At 36.7% G+C, this 18,760-nt stretch overlaps 1 pseudogene; it reads right to left on the bottom strand.

Annotated features, from left to right (window-relative positions):
- Positions 1 to 15,252: 15,252 nt before the first annotated feature.
- On the bottom strand, positions 15,253 to 16,502 carry LOC119506295 (annotated as a pseudogene).
- Between the last annotated feature and the right edge of the window lie 2,258 nt (positions 16,503 to 18,760).

Genomic DNA, 18,760 nt, shown 5'->3' with positions numbered 1-18,760 from the left:
TTGTATTGTTCTTGCTTTATTTGTTGTTAATATTAACAAGTCATTTCACTTACAAAGAGTTCAGAAGCCAAATGTTCCAATGCCAATTTTGTTCTTAAATCCTTTCCATGTATTGTATTCATGCATTCCATAGTATTTGAAACTTTTTATCTTTGTCTTAGGTAAAATAATATATACCAATATGAAAAAAACTCCCAACTTACAAACTAAAAGGTGTGCACAAAATATATGGCATTTAGCAGAAGAGTAAGTGGAGATAAAGTGCTTGAAATAAAGCTGCCATTTTTTCTTCTGTCACAATTCATTGCCCAATGTGAAACCTGCTCCATCCTCTCTACTGAGTATTTCTCCACCACATCTAATGCTTCTTTTACCAATTGCAATTGTTGTTTTTCATTTTCTACTGCAGTAAACATTGGAACATTCTACTCTAAATTATGTACAAAATGATCTTAAGGTCTTGTTAATCATTCCATTTCCATGTTTGGAATAATCTATTACCAGTAAAATAAGAAAATATGAGGGCATTTTTAAATTAATAATTTGTTATAAATAACTCAATCACATTTCATAATTTCTAGGTAAAAAAACAGAACTAAACTTGGGATATTTATTTACCATACATGATAATTTTCTTTTTTTTTTGAGATTTTTGTTTACTGAGATATATTCACATACCATGCAGTGATACAAAGCCATAATAATTTTCTAAATGTTTAGCAAAGTAGACAAGCAAAAAATTTCAATTTATCATTAAATCTTATCCAATGACATGAAATGCAACTACAAAATTTCTCATGCCAGACTTTACAAATTTGGGGGGGGTGAAGGTTATTGTCATGTTCAAAGGATTATTGTTGCTGGGATTGATAACCACAAAAGGGTTACTACATGATATTGAATAAAAAATGAGTTCATTCAGAATGCAAAACAATTTTGTGGCATATTTTACCCTATTTAACTACTTCCTTAGGGTTCAGGTACAGTATAATTACTGAATGGGAGAAGAATTTCATTTAATTATTATAATGAAAATGTATCTCTCCAAAAGGTTATATATTTCTGTCATAAATATATGAATTCTTCTAAATGCATATGTACTTATGCCAATCTGCTGAAAATTTTTACTGATACTAGAAAAATGAAATAATGTCAACTCATTTCATGATGCCAACAAAACTTGGATATAAAACTTCATAAGTACATTGCAAGAATGAAAAATTATAGATGAATATTTGTTTTGAATTCAGATTCAGAAATTGAGACCAGAGACATATAAAAAGAAAAATACATAAAATGGATTAATTCCCAGAGTTTCTAATCTGTCAAAACATTGAAATAAATTTAATCCATCTTATTAATAAATTAAATGAGAAAAAAATATTTTGGTCAAGACAACAGATTCAGGAAAAGTATTTGATTAAATTTAACATCCTTCATGTTAAAAATTCTCAAAAAACTATAAATAAAATGAGAGTAATTTAATCCTATATGGAGAGTGTACAAAAACCTACATTATCATACATTCTGGTGAACTACTGAACAATTTCTCTTTGAATTTTGGGAATTACATCAAGAACATTCACTATTTTATTCAATAGAGTTGTACAGCAAGAAAATAAATAACATATAGATTTGAGAGGAATAAAAGTGAATCTAGCTTCAGTCATACATGGCAAAGAGTTGTAAATAGAAAATCTAAAGATTCTAGAAACAATATTTAATCTAATAAGGAATTTTAGTATGCATCCTGAATACTAATCAACATAAAAAAATCAGTCAACAGGATGGAAGGATGAGCCCTTCATCCTGGGAATTGAACTTGTAAAGCTTGTTACTGCAAAGGAGAGGCTAAGCCTACTTGCAATTGTGCCTAAATGTCACCCCCAGAGAACTTTTATTGCTCAGATGTGGCCACTCTAAGTCAATGTTGCAGGTAAATTCATTGCCCTCTCCCCTATGTGGGACATGACTCCCAGGGTGTAAATCTCCCTGGCAACGTGGGACATGACTTCTGAGGATGAGCCTGGACCCAGCATTGTGGGATTAAAAAAGGCTTCTTGACAAAAAGGTGAAAGAGAAATGAAAGAAAATAAAGTTTCAGTGGCTGAGAGATTTCAAATGAAATTGAGAGTTCATTCTGGAGGCTATTCTTATGCATTATATAGATATCACCTTTTAGTTTTTAGTGTATTGCAATAGCTAGAAGGAAGTCCTTGAAACTCTTGAGCTGCAACCCAGTAGCCTTGATTCTTGAATAAGAATGGCATATGAATATATCTAAATAAAACTGAATTTAAAAAATATGTAAAAGACTAAATAGAAAAATAATCTTGGAAGAAAATGAATAAGGTATCAAAGAATTATTTCCCAAAAGACTTGTTTTATTGTCATTTTTTTCCCAAGTTGTCAAGACATTGATAGTTCTGATGCTATGTTTCTTTTCCAGATCATAGAAAAACATGGAAAACTATACAAACAAATCTTTTTGCTAGCTTAACCCTGATACCAATACTGGAGTGCAGTAGAGCAAAGTAGAATAGTTGTAGAAATTACATTAAATTTTCTGGGGGCAAGAGTGTGTTTGTAGAAAATTCAGATTCCTATGTCCCACTCCAGACCTAATGGATCAGAATCAATAGAGATTGAATCCAGAAATATGATTATAAAATCCTTTTGTCAATTTAATATATAAAAGGTTATAGAAAGAAATGAATGAAAAGATCCCAGAAAACCTCTGCTGATGATATATTTAATAGAAGTAACAGAAACAAAAGATTCAAACAGTGCAGAGTATGAAAATTATCCTTGTACCTCTCCCTCCTCACATCTTATCCAAGTCCTGCCCCCTAAGATATTTTATATATATGTGTCACATACCAGTATCTATATTTATCCAATCATCCTTCTATATATCTACAAAAGAGCAACTTGCTTTCCTTCATTTAACAGCTTATATTTAAAATTTTGGTATCAACACATACATATCTCTATATTCCTTTTAATGGAGACATACTATCCCATCACATGAATATGTCTTAATTTATTCAAACTATCTTCTATGGAAGATTACATTAGTTGTTTTCATTTAGGTTTTGTACTTTCTAGATATTTTGTAAATATGTCCATATGGTAAATTTTAACAGCAAAATTGCTGGATCTAATGTGCATGGATTTTTTTTTTTTTAACAGGAAAAGAGGGTTTAATTTATGCTGGAGGAAAGCAGGGGAAGTTTTCCCAAATTTTCCTCTTGGAAGTGTTTCTTCAGTTTGGTTTTATACCCAGGTTCAGAGACAAAGAGAGAGAATTATTCAGTTAACATGCAACAAGAGTGACAGTCAAAAGGCCCATCTATCTGGGAGGTTTGGGGCAGTTTCCCAGTGATTTTTGAACTGGCTAATTCCATTACAGAGCAAGGAAGTCAACTATTTTAGTTAACATGCAACATGTAACAGTTTTGGAGAACTTCAGTAATTTGTTATCTCCTGTTTTCTAGGTGACACCTGGGAAAGGTGCCAACTTTACATTTACTTATGTTTCCAGACCTTACATTTACAAATTACTCTTTTGTGAGAATAAAAGCTACCATTATAGCCTGTTTTCAGTTTTAAAGGTTACATTTTAAGGTTACCTTACAATTTCCTGCTTGTTTACAGTTTTGTAAGATTATATTTTAAAAATCACTGTTACAATTCACCCCTTAAAAGAATATTCATTTCCAATCTTGGGAATTTGGCCATCAATCATTATGGTTGCTTTAATGTGCATGTTATCCGATAGATAATTTGGATAACTATAGTTGAACTCCTCTCTAGAAACAGCAGAGGATATGAGCGTCCATTTCTCTAAATCTTTGACAGAAATGGTTATCATCATCAAATATTTGCATTTTTCCTACTTTTAATAGTCTTAAAATACTATCTATTATAATTTTGAATTGTGTTTCTTTAATCTTCAAAGAGGTTGGCCTTTGTTTCAAATTATATTGTTAATTTATACTTTTTTTTTTTCTTGTAAACTGCCTATTCATAATCCAGGAATGGAATGAAATTAAGAAATGCATCCTTTCCCCCATGGTACATATTTAAGCTACCACAAGTGTGAAATTTCATGTGTTTCTAGATAGCAATTAGGATGTATTTTGTGTTTTCTGTAGCTTTAGTTAAACAGAGGCTAGTATTTGTTTCCTTGGTCTGGTTTCCCCTATTTTCTTTGTATTTTCCTAGAGAATTCTTAAGTAAGGTCACATCCTTACAATTCTTTTCTGTTGTAATCAATTGTGATTACAGAAGCTTTATTGATATTCTTGTGAAATGGGGGGACTGAAGCATTCTATAATCTTGTGAGTGAGTCTCCATCTTTTAGTTAACCTATGTCCCTTAGCTGTGATCTTCACATGTGTTTTTCAGTTTTATAATTTCACCCCTCCAAGTGAGACTATATAGTTCTGAACACTAGAACCCATATTAAGGTGTTAGCAGAGGCATGTATTTGCTGAAGTCTGGAGTGTCCTAGCAGTGACAATTCTTATCACAACTTAATCCCTGTCTCTAGTAATTGGCTTCACCTCTCTCTCTTTCTCCCTCTCTGCCTGTGTCCAAATTTACTCTCCTTTTACAGATGACAATCATATTCCCCACCATTTACATTTTGGTCTAATCATTACTGGTAATATCTCCAAATATCCTAGTTCTAAATAGGATCACATTCATGAAACTTGGGGTTAGGACTTGAACAAGTCTTATGGAGGGTTAAAAATTCAACCAATAACAGATATTAAACTTAGAATCATGGATATATTAACAATGAGGAGTTAAACCTCATGAATTACTTCTCTGGAAATAGTGAAGCCATTATATAAAAAGCCTAAGTAAACTGAGAGTCTGTAGATTCCTGGTTAATAATTGTTGTGGATGAAAGAATGGTTGAGAAGGGTCATGGAAGTTTGGAAGTCTCTTCTGGGTGAGTGAAAGTGATCTCATCCCCATCTGAAATTTTCATGGGTAGATATAGGCTCCTTTTTGCCAGATGTAGGGTTTTCTATTAGGAATTTTGTATTTGTAAATGTCACCTACCAATTTTAAATGTTGGTTTAATGTGTTGACAAACAATCTGAGAGCTAGTAAAAATCATTGACATGTTGAATACTTCTTTTGGAAGAGAAATGTGCTACTCCTTGGTTTGCAAAACTTTTAAAATAAAAAATTCCAAGGATGGGAACAGATCAACCTGGCTTATATAAATGCCCATTCCTAGGTCAGCAATTGTGTCTAGGTAGAAGTAAGAAATGGTTGGCTGGTTCTAGATTACATGTTTATGCATTTTACTATAGGTTAGGATTCTGTTACTGACAAGCTTGTCAAAACTGACATGATGGAAAGGGAGGAGAAGTTTCTGAATTAATTGAGGTATAGTTAGCAGAGATAAAAAAGCAACATGTCATATGTTTAAATGTACCCAATTGGTCCCTGTCATTGCACTTAAGTAGAGGACCCAAATATCCTTAAAGAGGTTTAAAGATTTGTCTATGAGGTGAAAGAAAGAACTGTGGCTATGTAATCCATATCCATTGATGTAATTTGGGGCTATTGCTCCTTGAATTCTATTACAGTTTCAAATTATTGACTATCTGGTGAATGTGAGGATAGTGAAATAATGGAATAAACTAAAGTGCTAGTGGTGTGATGCAAACAATGAGTTTTGCAGGCACACACTTTAATATGCATTTCAGTTTGTTTTTGTTCATATTTATTAAAAATCTCTTCCTATTGGAGTAATGCACTGAAGGATCTATGTTCCAGAAAATTCCCAGGGGGCCAATTGTCATATAGTTAATAAGCCATGGTATGTGTTTGTCAACTCATAGACACAGAGATAAGCAATATTAAATTGTAGAAAATGTTATTAAATTTTAAAGTTAAAAACTATTAAGCTACATTTCTAAATTTGTTTTTCATTTTGTTGCTCTTATGAGCCAGGTCAATCCAACCGATTAATTCTTTATAAATGAGAGGCAATTCATTGATTATTAAATACATGCTGCATAACTAAGTAGATGGATATTAGACAAAAAAAATTGCATACATTCAAACTAGCTGAACATAGACTTGTAAGTTAAATTTAAGAGGAAAAGATCAAACACAGCACAGAAAATATAGATTTATGTAACAAATCATGTAGTGAGGAGACATGCTTATAACCAAAATTGATAACTGAAAGTTGCATACTGTGATAGTTTGGAGACTGTATGCACCCCAGAAATGATCATGCTCTTTTAATACATTCTTTTATGTGCAGACCCATTTTATGTGGGACCTTCTGATTAGGTTATTTCAAATGAGGTGTGACCCATCCCATTTAAGGTTGAACTTAATCAGCTTACAGGCATCTTTTATAAAAGGATAAAACACATACAGAAGCTAAGAGGTGAAATTAAGAGAAGTTTATAGAGAAAAGTCCCAAATAAACTAAGAGCAGACCCACAGAAGCCAGAAGCTGAAAGCAATGAAACCTAGGAGGAAAGAACTAGCAGACACTGGCCATGTGCCTTCCTGTGATAGAGATGTCCCAGATGCCAGTAGCCTGAATTTATCATCCAGTTATCATCTTTTTGATTCCTTGAATTAGACATTTTCACAGCCTCTGTACTGTAAATTATAAGTTAATAAATCCCCATTTAAAAAGTCAGCCCATTTCCGGCATATCGCATTCTGTCAGCTTTGCCAAACCAAACACATTCAAACATATAACAGATCATAACAACAAATTAATGAGAGAATACAAGTTGGTGATTTTTTATTGATAATAAAAGAAAATCAATCAAATATATATGAAAATATGAAAACCATAACTAATATAGGAATAAAGATCATTTTGAAAAGAGTCAAAAATATTAAGAACACATACACATAAGGAAGGGCTCCAATTTCAGTGGTACGCATCTAAATAAGTAAACGTTTATCACAATTCTAGTAAGGTCCATTTTTCACTTACAAAATTGGTAAGAAATTTTTAATATAATATTTTACATTTTAAATTTTGCTATGACCTGGGTTTGCACACACAATCTTACATAAACATACACGCTTGCATACATACATCTAATTTAGTTATGTCATAAATATACCAGACTCATAAAATTTAATAGAAAAATATATGTGAAGAAAAAGTTATGATACCCTTGGATACATTATTTTCACTTTTGAATATTTATCAGGAAAAAATTCCACACAAAGTTGGTGTATTCTTCATATATACATATATTTGTATTTAGATACATATATACATACACATCTGAATACATTCATATATGTGTATGTGTGTGTGTGTGTGTGTGTGTGTGTGCATACTTATTGGAAAGGAACTAAAAATGAATGAGAGAATATTTAATTAGATCCTTATGTTTATAGGGTAAATTGTTGATTTTGATTAGGTAAACATTATTAAATACTCTAAGAATAAGCGTAACTAACAGTTAGTTAACAAGGATAATTTCACTGAAACCAAGTAGTGAGAACAGAAGAAAAATTTATGTTTGTGGGCCCCACTAAACTCATATATAAGAATTAAATGTTACTCTAGGAATTTCAAAACCTTAAGAGTAGTTTATTACTAATATTTATTTTAAATGGTTATAATTTTATAACTGCTTTTTTAGGAATAATAAGTGTAAAATTCAGCATAGATTTAATATTTCCTAGGTTGTACATTTTCTTATTGTCAAATAGCAAAAGATATTTGTTCTCTCTACTGTTTGCTAACACCTGCAAATTTTGAGTGTCTTTTGACAAAGAGTATTCTCCTCACACTTCTGTGACACTCAAATGAGGTTTGGCAAGAACGAGTGATCTCATCTATTATCATTTAACCAGGAGTGGTTTGAAGGAATTATTCCATGAGTTTTCCCCAGAAAAGAAGTAGGTTAGTAGTGTATGTTGTCTTTATCTGTTATAGTAATTCCATTCTGTATATGAGTTTTGTTCTTTCAGGTCTCATTCTCCATTGACATCAAAATTGAAGGTTTATCTTCCCAGAACTTTCCTGAGGCCTCCAGCAACCTCTTTGTTTTGAAAAGTGTAGATGACAGTGTTGATCATGGGGGTGAGAATTGTGCAGATGTCAGATACTACCTCATCTTGCGCAGAGGTGTGATGGGTTTTGGGGAGAAAGAACTTGATGGTGGTTGTTCCATAGAAGAGAGAGACACCATGTTCTAGTTTGCTGATGCTGCTGGGATGCAAAACACCAGAAATGGATTGGCTTTTATAAAAGGGTGTCCGGCGCTCTCCGCCCCGCCTCGAGTCCTCGGTCGGCCGGCGATGGGGACCAGAGAGATAAGGGGAGAGAGGGTGCGGACAACGTCTTACCCGGAGCACTTGTGATCACTCAGGACTCGCGGTGGTAAAGCAAATAAAATTTTAATGAGACTAGGCAATCATCATCTTTACAGGTTCCACCCGGGGCGAGACACCTCGGGGGAGAACAACCTCGATGCGGCCGTCAGGTACGGCTCCTTGTGGGCTGTCTCCCCGAGCTTTGCCCGGGAACTTTCTTATAAACCTTGCGTGTATCCAATGGGCTAACGCCACGCACACAAGCATGATTGGTGAATACAGCGGGTGGTTACATACATCAGAAGCCGGAAGCAGGATGTGGGCGCCATCTTGGCACCACTCGATGGGCGGGGGGACTTTGGAGCAGGTTTACAGCGCATGCGCTATGCCCGTCCCGGGAGACGGCTCTCCACAAAAGGGGGTTTATTTGGTTACACAGTCTTAAGGCCATAAAGTGTTCAAGGTAACACATCAGCAATCAGGTACCTTCACTGGACGATGGCCAACAGTGTCTGGAAAACCTCTGTTAGCTGGGAAGGCACATGGCTGGCGTCTGCTCCAAAGTTCTGGTTTCAAAATGGCTTTCTCCCAGGATGTTCCTCTCTAGTCTGCAGTTCCTCTAAAATGTCACTCCTAGTTGCACTTGGGATATTTGTCCTCTCTTAGCTTCTCTGGAGCAAGAGTCTGCTTTCAACGGCTGTCTTCAAACTGTCTCTCATCTGCAGCTCCTGTGCTTTCTTCAAAGTGTCCCTCTTGGCTGTAGATCCTCTTCAAAATGTCACTCACAGCTGCACTGAGTTGCCTCTACCCATCAGCTCATTTATATGGCTCCACTGTTTGAATTTAGACCCACCCTGAATGGGTGGGGTTACACCTCCATGGAAATTATCCAATCAGAGTCATCACTCACAGCTGGGTGGGGCACATTCCAAAGAAACACTCAAAGAATTGCAATCTAATCAACACTGATAATGTCTGCACACACAAGATTACTTCAAAGATAATGGCATTTGGGGGACATAATACATTCAAACTGGCAGACACCACAATCATATGGGAGGAACAGATTGCCAAAGGCTTTCTCTTCCATAAGTTTGATCCTAATCCCAAAACAGTAAAGAGTATCATTCCATATATGGACATGTGTTTCATAAACAGATGTATCATTACAAACAAGTTTCAGGAGAGCTGGGATCTCACAAAAGAAATGCTGTATTTCCTGGGAAGCACAGAAAGGGATATTCAGGGTATATATTGCATGGACCAGGTCATTGAAAAGAAGACTGAGACATGTGCCAGCCAACAAGAGGCACAGACCATAGGGCACATGAGAACTGAGTAACAGAGAGGATGGCATATACCCATATAGTGGTCATAAGCCATGACTGCCAGGAGAAGGCACTCTGCTCCAACAAGGGTCATGAAGAGGAATAGCTGAGTTCAACAGTAAATAAAGGAAATGATGGTCTTCCCTGACAGGAAATCAGTGTCAATCTTTGGAACAATAGAGGAGTTATACAAGAGGTCCATGAGGGAAAGTTGGCTGAGAAGGAAGAACATAGGCATATGACGTTGAGAGTCTAGCCAATGAGAATAGTCAACACAATATTGTCAACAAGTGTCAGAAGAAACACCAAGAAGATGAGAGAGGAGATTGGGGCCTCTTTCTGGGAGATTCCATATAATTCCACATAAATGACATTGACCCCTTAATAAATAAGACATTTGGTTTATAAGAATACTGCATTACTTTAGTTATGTTTACTTCAATGGGATTAATCTATATTTAAATACTAGTTCTGAAATACAAAATAACTGGTCAGAACTTCATTGCAAAAAAAAAAAAAAACAAAACAGCAAATTGTTTCTGGATTGTATTGTAATAATGCAAATTTTACCTTAAATTAGGTTTTATCGATTCATGTAAAAGGACTGTAAAATAAGCACAGTATAATTAAGATATTTAGTATTTTTTAAAATAACAATATGCATAATATTTGTTTCAGAGTTTTAATTTTCAAGTGTGTTTGAAACTGAGTACTTATTTACTCTATTGAAACATTTTCTACAGAGTTCAAATCAATTAAAAAAATTGACTTAGGATTCATTTGGAATTTGTTCTTATACTTTGTCTTAATTATCTTGTTTGGTAAACTGCATTACTTTTGTCTCAAAGTAAAGGACAGAAATACCAAAAGTGATTCAATGAGAAAATCAAAACAACACACATGAAAAGCAGGTGGATTCTTGAGAGTAAATAAATTTCATTGTCTCCAAATATAATTTATTTACTGAGTATGAAAATATATATATTGAACAGAGTTGGTCATTCTAAATCAGTGGAACATGTATCAACTTGAAAAATGAAGATGTAGACTATGTAAGATAGGAATATAAGATAGCTATTATGTGGCTTTCTTGTTATGTACTTAATTGCCTTTTAGTTTGATGTTCTCCCTTCTGTAATATTGTTTTATAAAACCACTGACTTTTTAGAGTCAGTAAGAATTTTGGAGATAAATTTAATTCTGATTTCCTATTCTTCCTATTTTACCAACAAATAACCAAATGTATGATTCTCTAGAGTGCCAATCTCTAAGGAAATGAACATTTTCTTCTTGTCAATGCATGCTGATTTGCAAATCTATATGTAAGGAGGTAGAAATATTCACACTCTGTGGTTTTCATATTAACCTAAAATGTTTCCTTACACTGTTCAAGGGAATTTCACAGTGAGCTTTCGTATACTTTTCCATAATTTGGTGAAAAGATAATTTTTCTCATCTGTATATTGATATGTAAGTAATAATATATTTAAATGCAATTTTAATGAGATATATTCACCAATGTATAATCCTTCCAAAGTATATAATCAAGCATTAATGTTATAGGGTTTTGCAAATAAAAAGGGAATTGATTAATGCAGATTGTGTGGAACAGTGCCAGGGGCATAGGAGAAACAACATGTTTAGCAATATGAGGATGAATATTTTATTTATATGGGTTGGTATAATGAGAAGTGTGAATTGATCCATAAGATGTAGTTTTAAGTGCTTCACCTATATATTAAATCCTCATACCTACCCTTGTCCCTCTTAGGAAGACACAGTGAATAATACCTGCATTTCTGAAGTATAGACATTGCCTACTTATCCCAGAGAGCAAGCAGTGGGTCAACATTTGATCCTACATATCATATTACAGTGCCTCTGTTCTTGTTGGTCATGTTTTAGAGCCATACAACATTTAATACATCACCAAAGGTTTGAGTTTAGCACTTTTGTACTCTAGAAATTTTGTACATAGATATTATGTCATTGCCTATAAAACAAAATTGTCTTTTAGAATTAAAAAAATGCATAATATTTCCTATTGCTTTGTCTTACAAATATTTTAAAATATCAAAAGATTTTAAAATCTAGTATTAAAATACATTTACAAAAAGAATAAGCAATTGGAAGTTGCTTCCACAAAAACAAGTTAATTATATTAATCATGTAATTAGAAACTAGCACATCTGTTCTTTCCCACCTGAGTTTGTTGTGCAGTCACTATGAAAGTATCTGAAAAATCAAAAGACAAGTATCAGCCATATATTTGATAAAGCAAAGAAAGAGTTTGAAAACAATATTGGAATAAATTTGTCCTTTTTTCAGTAAAATCTGACATTTTTTATTTAGCAATAGGCAATATTATGTGTTTTTTATTCTAAAAGACAATTTTGCTTGACAGCAAACAACGTAATTTCTATGTAAAAAAATCAAAACAATCTATGCATACTGTGCCTGTTATAAGCAGCAGAGCTGGATTTAAGATTTTTATACAAAATGTATCTTTTACAGAAAAAAATGAGAATATTTATTATGAAAAGTTCCTCTTTGCAATGGTACAAAATGTACAACATAATTTATATGCCAGCCTTTATGAAAAACATTTACAATAAATGAAGAGGTAATTAATGTCCCAAATATGTAGATTCAACTGAAGTAGATCCAAAAAGAAAAGTCCACAACCAGATAGCTTCACAGGTTAATTCAACCAATCATTCCCATAATAATTAACACCAATCTTGCCACAAATCTTCCAAAAAATTCAATATTTAGGCAAGAAAAAGATGTAGAAGGCAACCAAATTGGAAAGGAAGATATAAAACTTTAAGTATTTGCAGATGACATGATTCGATATATAGAAAGCACCCAAAACGTACAACTAAGTGACTAAAGCTAATAAATGAGTTAAGCAAAGTAGTGGGTACAAGATCATTATGAAAAATCAGTAGTTTTTCTGTATGGTAGCAATGAGCAATCTGAGGAGAAAATCAATAAAATAACTCCATTTATAATAGCAACTAAAAGAATCCAATAATTGGGAAGAAATTTAACCAAGGATCTAAAGGACCTGAACACTGAAAACAACAAAATATTTCTTTTTTTTTTTTTTTTTTGAGCCCTGACAGTATAGTTTATTTCTGCATAAATTTATATCATCCTTTTTATCCAATCTGATGGCTCACTGGAAGCAAAGCATACCAACTGTTCTCATTAATCCTGATGATGTGGGGATGGGGCAGGGGAGGTAGATAGAGGAGCAGAATTTATTTTTACAAGGATAGGTTTAGAAAAAAAAATAGAACAAGTGATCCATGGGTCTTTTGTCCAACGAAAGTATCTGTTAACTTTAAAGATCACACTTCCTTACTTTCTGGAAAAATGAAACACAGTACTTGGACAAGTGAGTCAGATGATCAAAATGGCCCCTAATTTCTTGTTGTTTGTTTCTTATAAGTAGCACCTATTCAGCAAATTGGGGAACACTTCAAATCTGGATAGTTTAAAAATGAAACACATAAAATTAAAGCCCTCACAATCAAGACTGCCTAAGTCACCCACACCACAGTGATTATTTGCCTTGGTCATTGTGTTTTCATAACCCACCTTGGGAAAGTAAAACCTGGATATATTCTAGAGTTCCAAGTCAAGTTTACACCTCAAAATATTGAGTACCCAATCATAAACAGTCAGGAAAGCACCCAAGGCTCCAGGTGGCAATGTCCATCCAAGCCCCCATGGGAGGTACGTGAGTGGGATGAACTGTTTTACAATTTCACTTTGAACAGTAGCACTCCATGTTCTTGTCTTCCAAGTAATGCACACAGCCAGCAATCAATAAAAAATATAAATGAATCTACGTACTCATAATCTAATCATCCTTACAGTGAAAAAACATCACACTTGGTGAAAAAAAATGTTTGTAGGCAAAAATTCAAACTCATTTCTTCCCAGCCCAGGATGGGGAAAGGGCAACTTGATCTTTGTGGAAATAGGTCCATAGTCCAATGTTCATTATATTCACATTTTCAGGCCTAGAGTTTCCCTCGTCACACAGAACAGCCACCAGCTGGCTTGCGAGAGAGAGGCAAACAGTCCTTCCAAGCAACTCTAGAGACTTAAAAAAAAAAGGCTTAATCTATTCATAACTTCTCAACACATTCTCATTAGGCATCAAAAGGTCCTCTCAATGTGAACGGTCCTAATAAGATCCTAACAACTGAGTTTTCTGTGGAAAACGAATTTCTCAATTTGGGTATCTTAACATTTATTCCCAGATACATATACCCTACACAGTTGCTTAATTAGTACAAAACATCTTAGCAAACAGCCATAAAAACCTCTTCCCCTTTACTTCCTTGTGAATCCACAGCAGTCTTTTAGGATTGTTTTGCAAAAGTTATATTCAAAGAGAGGCTTTTTCAAGTAGAAGTACATGAGCTTCTCAGAAGTAGTCACTGTCTTTTAAGAAGTGGCTGTCTAATGAGTCATTTTTACCCAGCCAGACAGTTGTGATCAGAAGCAAAGCAGTTTTGCTTGCACTTGTAAATATTAACACAGGCTCTCCTAGACCAAACTCACAGCCATCACCCAGTACCTTCACCCCGTATTTCCCTGAAAAAATGGTCCAAGCCAACAAAAGCTATGTCTTCAGAAACAGAGTGCCTTAGCAAACACAGGTAACTCCAACAGTTCATGTGCTCTATGGAGAAGGCAAGGGTGATCCTTAAGAAACATTAAATTTGTCTTCAGCGGTTACCCTCTTCCCACAGGGCAATGGCTGAAAATACCAGAAAAGTTGCATTAGTAAAACTGCATAGAGTCTACCACTGCACAAAGTGTTGTGATACAAGTAACAGGATCTTCCTCCTACTTCATCTTTTCAGTACCTCTTGCAAGATTCGCTTTCAAAAAGACATTACAAGTTGGCAAGTTTCTGCTTACAAAATTGGATCAAATACTTTCCCCTCCACCTCTTTCAAACCCTCCATATTCCTGAGCTTTATCCCCTCCAAATAAAACAAAGTTAACACTCTGGAGTCAAAAAAAAAGGACAACTTTCCAGTGTGAGTTCAGGCAATGAAAGAAACACTTTTCTGCAAAGACATGGTAGAACTGGAGACCATTGGTAGCTGTTGACGATTTGTAAAAATATTTCCAAGGTTCTTTCAACAAAAGATTCAAGCAAGATCACAAAGAGGAACGATGACAGAGTCCTAACTGCGCCTTTGTGTATGTTTCATCGGCTTCGCTTTTGCAATTGACTATGGTTGCTGATGCCTGAAAGGGGACTCCTTTGCCCTCAAATCTTCACACATACAAAGCACAACAAAGAACAAAATGTCACATTGGTGTCACGCCTCTTCCAAGAGGTTGAAAGGGCCTTACAAATGTTAACACATGAATCCTCACAACACCCCTGTGAGGTAGGTAGGTGGAGAGCATCTTTATCCCCACTTGACAGGTGGGGGAAATGAGGCACATGATAGTTAAGGGACTTGCCCAGAATCACACAGCTAGTCACTGGCAGAGCTTAGAATAAAACTTCTATGGGTTAGCACCTAGCACAGTGCTTTGCACGTAGCAGGTGTTCATTGACTATTTGTGGATTTTATTTGACTTACATCTCAACATACAATATACACATAGAAAGTACAAGCAGCCACCATAAAATATTTATCTCCTACATTTTTTCTGATGATCTCTCTCACGACTTCGGACCCGGGTGGATGAAAGATGTTCAAGGTCTCACAACTAAGACCTCGGCTTGAAGAGCATCAACCCAAACACTGTCTATTGACAACCTGCTCTTTCATCGGCTCTACCATATGATATTGGTTTTCTAATGAAAACAAAAATGGATTTCAGGAACCATGCTGACATTGTTTTGTTGTTCCCTGTTTGTTTTAAATGGAGCCATCTGAATGGTTCTGTGTCTGTTTTTAGAAAAAAGAAATAAGGCGGCTATAGTCCAGTTAGCATGTTGAAACTGTGCCAAACACCAGGATCTCTTTTCCCAGCTCGAATGATTTTCTTCCTGGGAAACTGGTCAGACCCCAGGGAGTGGCGACTCAGACAGAAGAGGGTCGGCGAGGCTGGACGTCACTTACACTGTTCGTGGTCTGTGCAGTCATCCATGTCCACATCAGAATCAAAGAGCGAGTGTCCGGTGAAATCTGTGTCTGGGGTTCGGGAAAAACTGTTCTCTGCTCCCTCATCTTCAAAGGTCTCTGTCCTTGAGTAAAAGCTGAAATCCAGCAGGGGGGTGTGGGTTTTGCTGCCTTCGCTGCTCTCCTCGGACTCGTAGATGGTGTTGTCATCATCGTGGTGCCACTCCGGCCAGAATTTCCTCCTTATCCTCTCACAGTACATGGCGAGGTTGATCAGCTCCCCTGATAAGGTAAATCAGCCATCCTTAAATAAGTTTCCATTTTCAAACAGAAAGGGGATAAACTGGGGACACCATTGTTAGGTCTTGCAAATTGATGCAAAATAATAGCATCTTTGGAGTCAATCTCTTGCTGTTTCCTAATGACCAGGAGTTCGTGGAGCAGATACGCAGCTGCGGCCAGCAAAGCTCCCCCAGTCAAGTAAAGGGTTTTCTTCCACCAGGGATCGGAGCCCAGCCCTGCCATGATCCCACCGTAATCCTGCAAAGGGAAAGCGATGATGTCCCCATAAAAGGAGAAGGGTTCCTCGGACCCGGACCACCAGCCGAAGAAGGAGACGCTCTGGTTCCAGCTCAGATCCACCACGCACGGCCTGGACGAGGCAAAGCCAACCCCCCAGTGCATGCTGCGCTGCTGGCTGCGGGCGCCCCTCCCAGGGTCCGCGCCGCCCGCATGGGAAGGGGCCGGCTCGGCCCGGCGCCGGCTCAGCTACGCTCGGAGGGCGCGGGCGGCGCGGGCGGCGGCGTCGGAGGAGACGGCGGCACAGGAAGGGCGCAAGCCGCGGGCGGCGGGCCTGGCCGGCGGGGCCCTAAGGCCCTGGGCGGCATGGGAGGCCGCCGACTCCTCCCGCAGCGGCCTCTCCGCGCCGCTCTTTGTGTCGGCGCCGGGAGAAGGCCGCGTGATGTCATTGCTCCCCGGGGCAGGGAAACAGAGGCGGGATAAAGTCACCTACCCCGCGCCCTGCCCCCGCCCCGCATCTCCGCGGCCCGGCAGCCTACGCCCCGGCCGGAGCTGCAGGGCTGGAGCGCGCCGGGTGGCCTCCGCGCCTCCAGGCGGCACGCCCAGGAACCGCCCGCAGGGCGAGGGCAAGGGCTGCGGCGGCAGCTGGAAATGCGGCTCCAAAATATTTCTTAAAGAAATCCAAGAAGACCTAAATAAATGGAAGGACACTTTGTGTTCATGGACTGGGTGACTATGTATTAAGATATGAATTTACCCAAATTGATTGACATATTAAATACCACCCCAATACAAATTCCAGCAACCTACTTTGCAGAATTGGAAAAAACAATATCAAATTTACTTGGAAGTATGAGGCCATGAATCATAAAAAATTCTTGAAAAAAATGAAGTTGGACTCACAGTGCCTGACTTTAAAACATATTACAAAGCTACAGTTTTTAAAACAACATGGTACTGGTATAAAGATAGATAAAGTGAACAATGGAATCAAATTGAGACTTCAGAAACAACCTCAATCTATGGCCAATTGACATTTGATAAGACTGCCAAGGTTATGCAACTGGGACAAAAAAGTCCCTTCAACAAATGGTGCTGGGGGAACTGGATAGCTGAAAGAATGAAGCAGGACCCTTACCTCACACCTAATAGAAAAATTAACTCAAAATGAATCAAACACTTAAATATAAGAACCAGAACCATAAAACTACTAGAAGAAAATGTAGGGATGCATCATCAAGATATGTGGTAGGCAATGGTTTCTTAGACTTTACACCCAAAGCACATGTGTTGAAAGAAAAAAATAGCCAAATGGGACCTCCTCAAAATAAAATCCTCTGTATTTCAAAGGACTTTGTAAAAAAGCAAAAAAGCAGCCTTTGCTATGGGTAAAAGCATTTAGAAGCCACATATCTGATAATGATTTAATATCCAGAAATATAAAGAAATCCCTCAACTCATGAGTAAAAAGACATAAAATCCAATTTGAAAAGGGGGAAAATACTTGAATAGACAGTTTTTCAAAAGGGAAATATAAATGACTAAAAAGCACATGAAAAGATGCTCAACATCAGTAGCTACTAGTTATTAGTCTTTAAGAAAGCAAATCAAAACCACAATGAGATATTTCACACCAACTAGAAAGGCCACTTGTACTGATTTGCTAATGCTACCAGAATGAAAAACACCAGAAATGGATTGGTTTTTATAAAGGGGGTTTAATTGGTTACACAATTACAGTCTTAAGGCCATAAAGTGTCCAGCAACAAAGACTGCCTTCACTGGAGAAAGGCCATTGGCATCTGAAAACTTCTGTTAGCCGGGAAGGAACATGGCTGGTGTCTGCTTGCTGCCAGGTTGCATTGCAAAATGGCATTCTCCAAAATGTCTGCATCAACTTCCAATGGCCATCTTCAAAATGTCTGTCTCAGCTGTAGCTAGCTGTGAGCTCCTTCTGTCCAAGCTTTTATAGAGCTCCAGTGAACTAATCAATACCCACACAGAATGGGCAGGGCCATGACTCCATGGAAATGATCTAATCATACTTATCACCTACAGTTGGTTGGGTCATGTCTCCATGTACACAACCTAATTCAAAATGTTCCAACTTAATCAACACTAATATGTCTGCCCCTAAAATAATGCATTAAAGAATATGGCTTTTTCTGGGGGACATAATTTATACAAACTGGCACACCGCTATTAAAATACAGAATGTTACAGTGTTGGGAAAGATGTGGAGAAGGAGGAACACTCATCCTCTGCTGGTTGGAAAGTAGAATGGTTCAGCCACTCAGAAAGACAGTTTGGTGGATCTTCACTTAGCTAAATATAAAATTGCCTTATCTGGCAATACTGCTACTCTGAAGAACTGAAAGCAAGTATATGCACAATTATTTGCATACCAATGTTTATAGCAGCATTACTCAAAATTATCAAAAAATTAAAGAAATCCAAGTGTCCATCAGT

The sequence above is a fragment of the Choloepus didactylus genome, chromosome 11, assembly GCF_015220235.1.
Source record: "Choloepus didactylus isolate mChoDid1 chromosome 11, mChoDid1.pri, whole genome shotgun sequence".
NCBI classification, from domain to species: domain Eukaryota; kingdom Metazoa; phylum Chordata; class Mammalia; order Pilosa; family Megalonychidae; genus Choloepus; species Choloepus didactylus.
The sequence above is the reverse complement of the archived record's forward strand: the minus strand, read 5'-3'. Positions and strand labels throughout refer to the sequence as shown.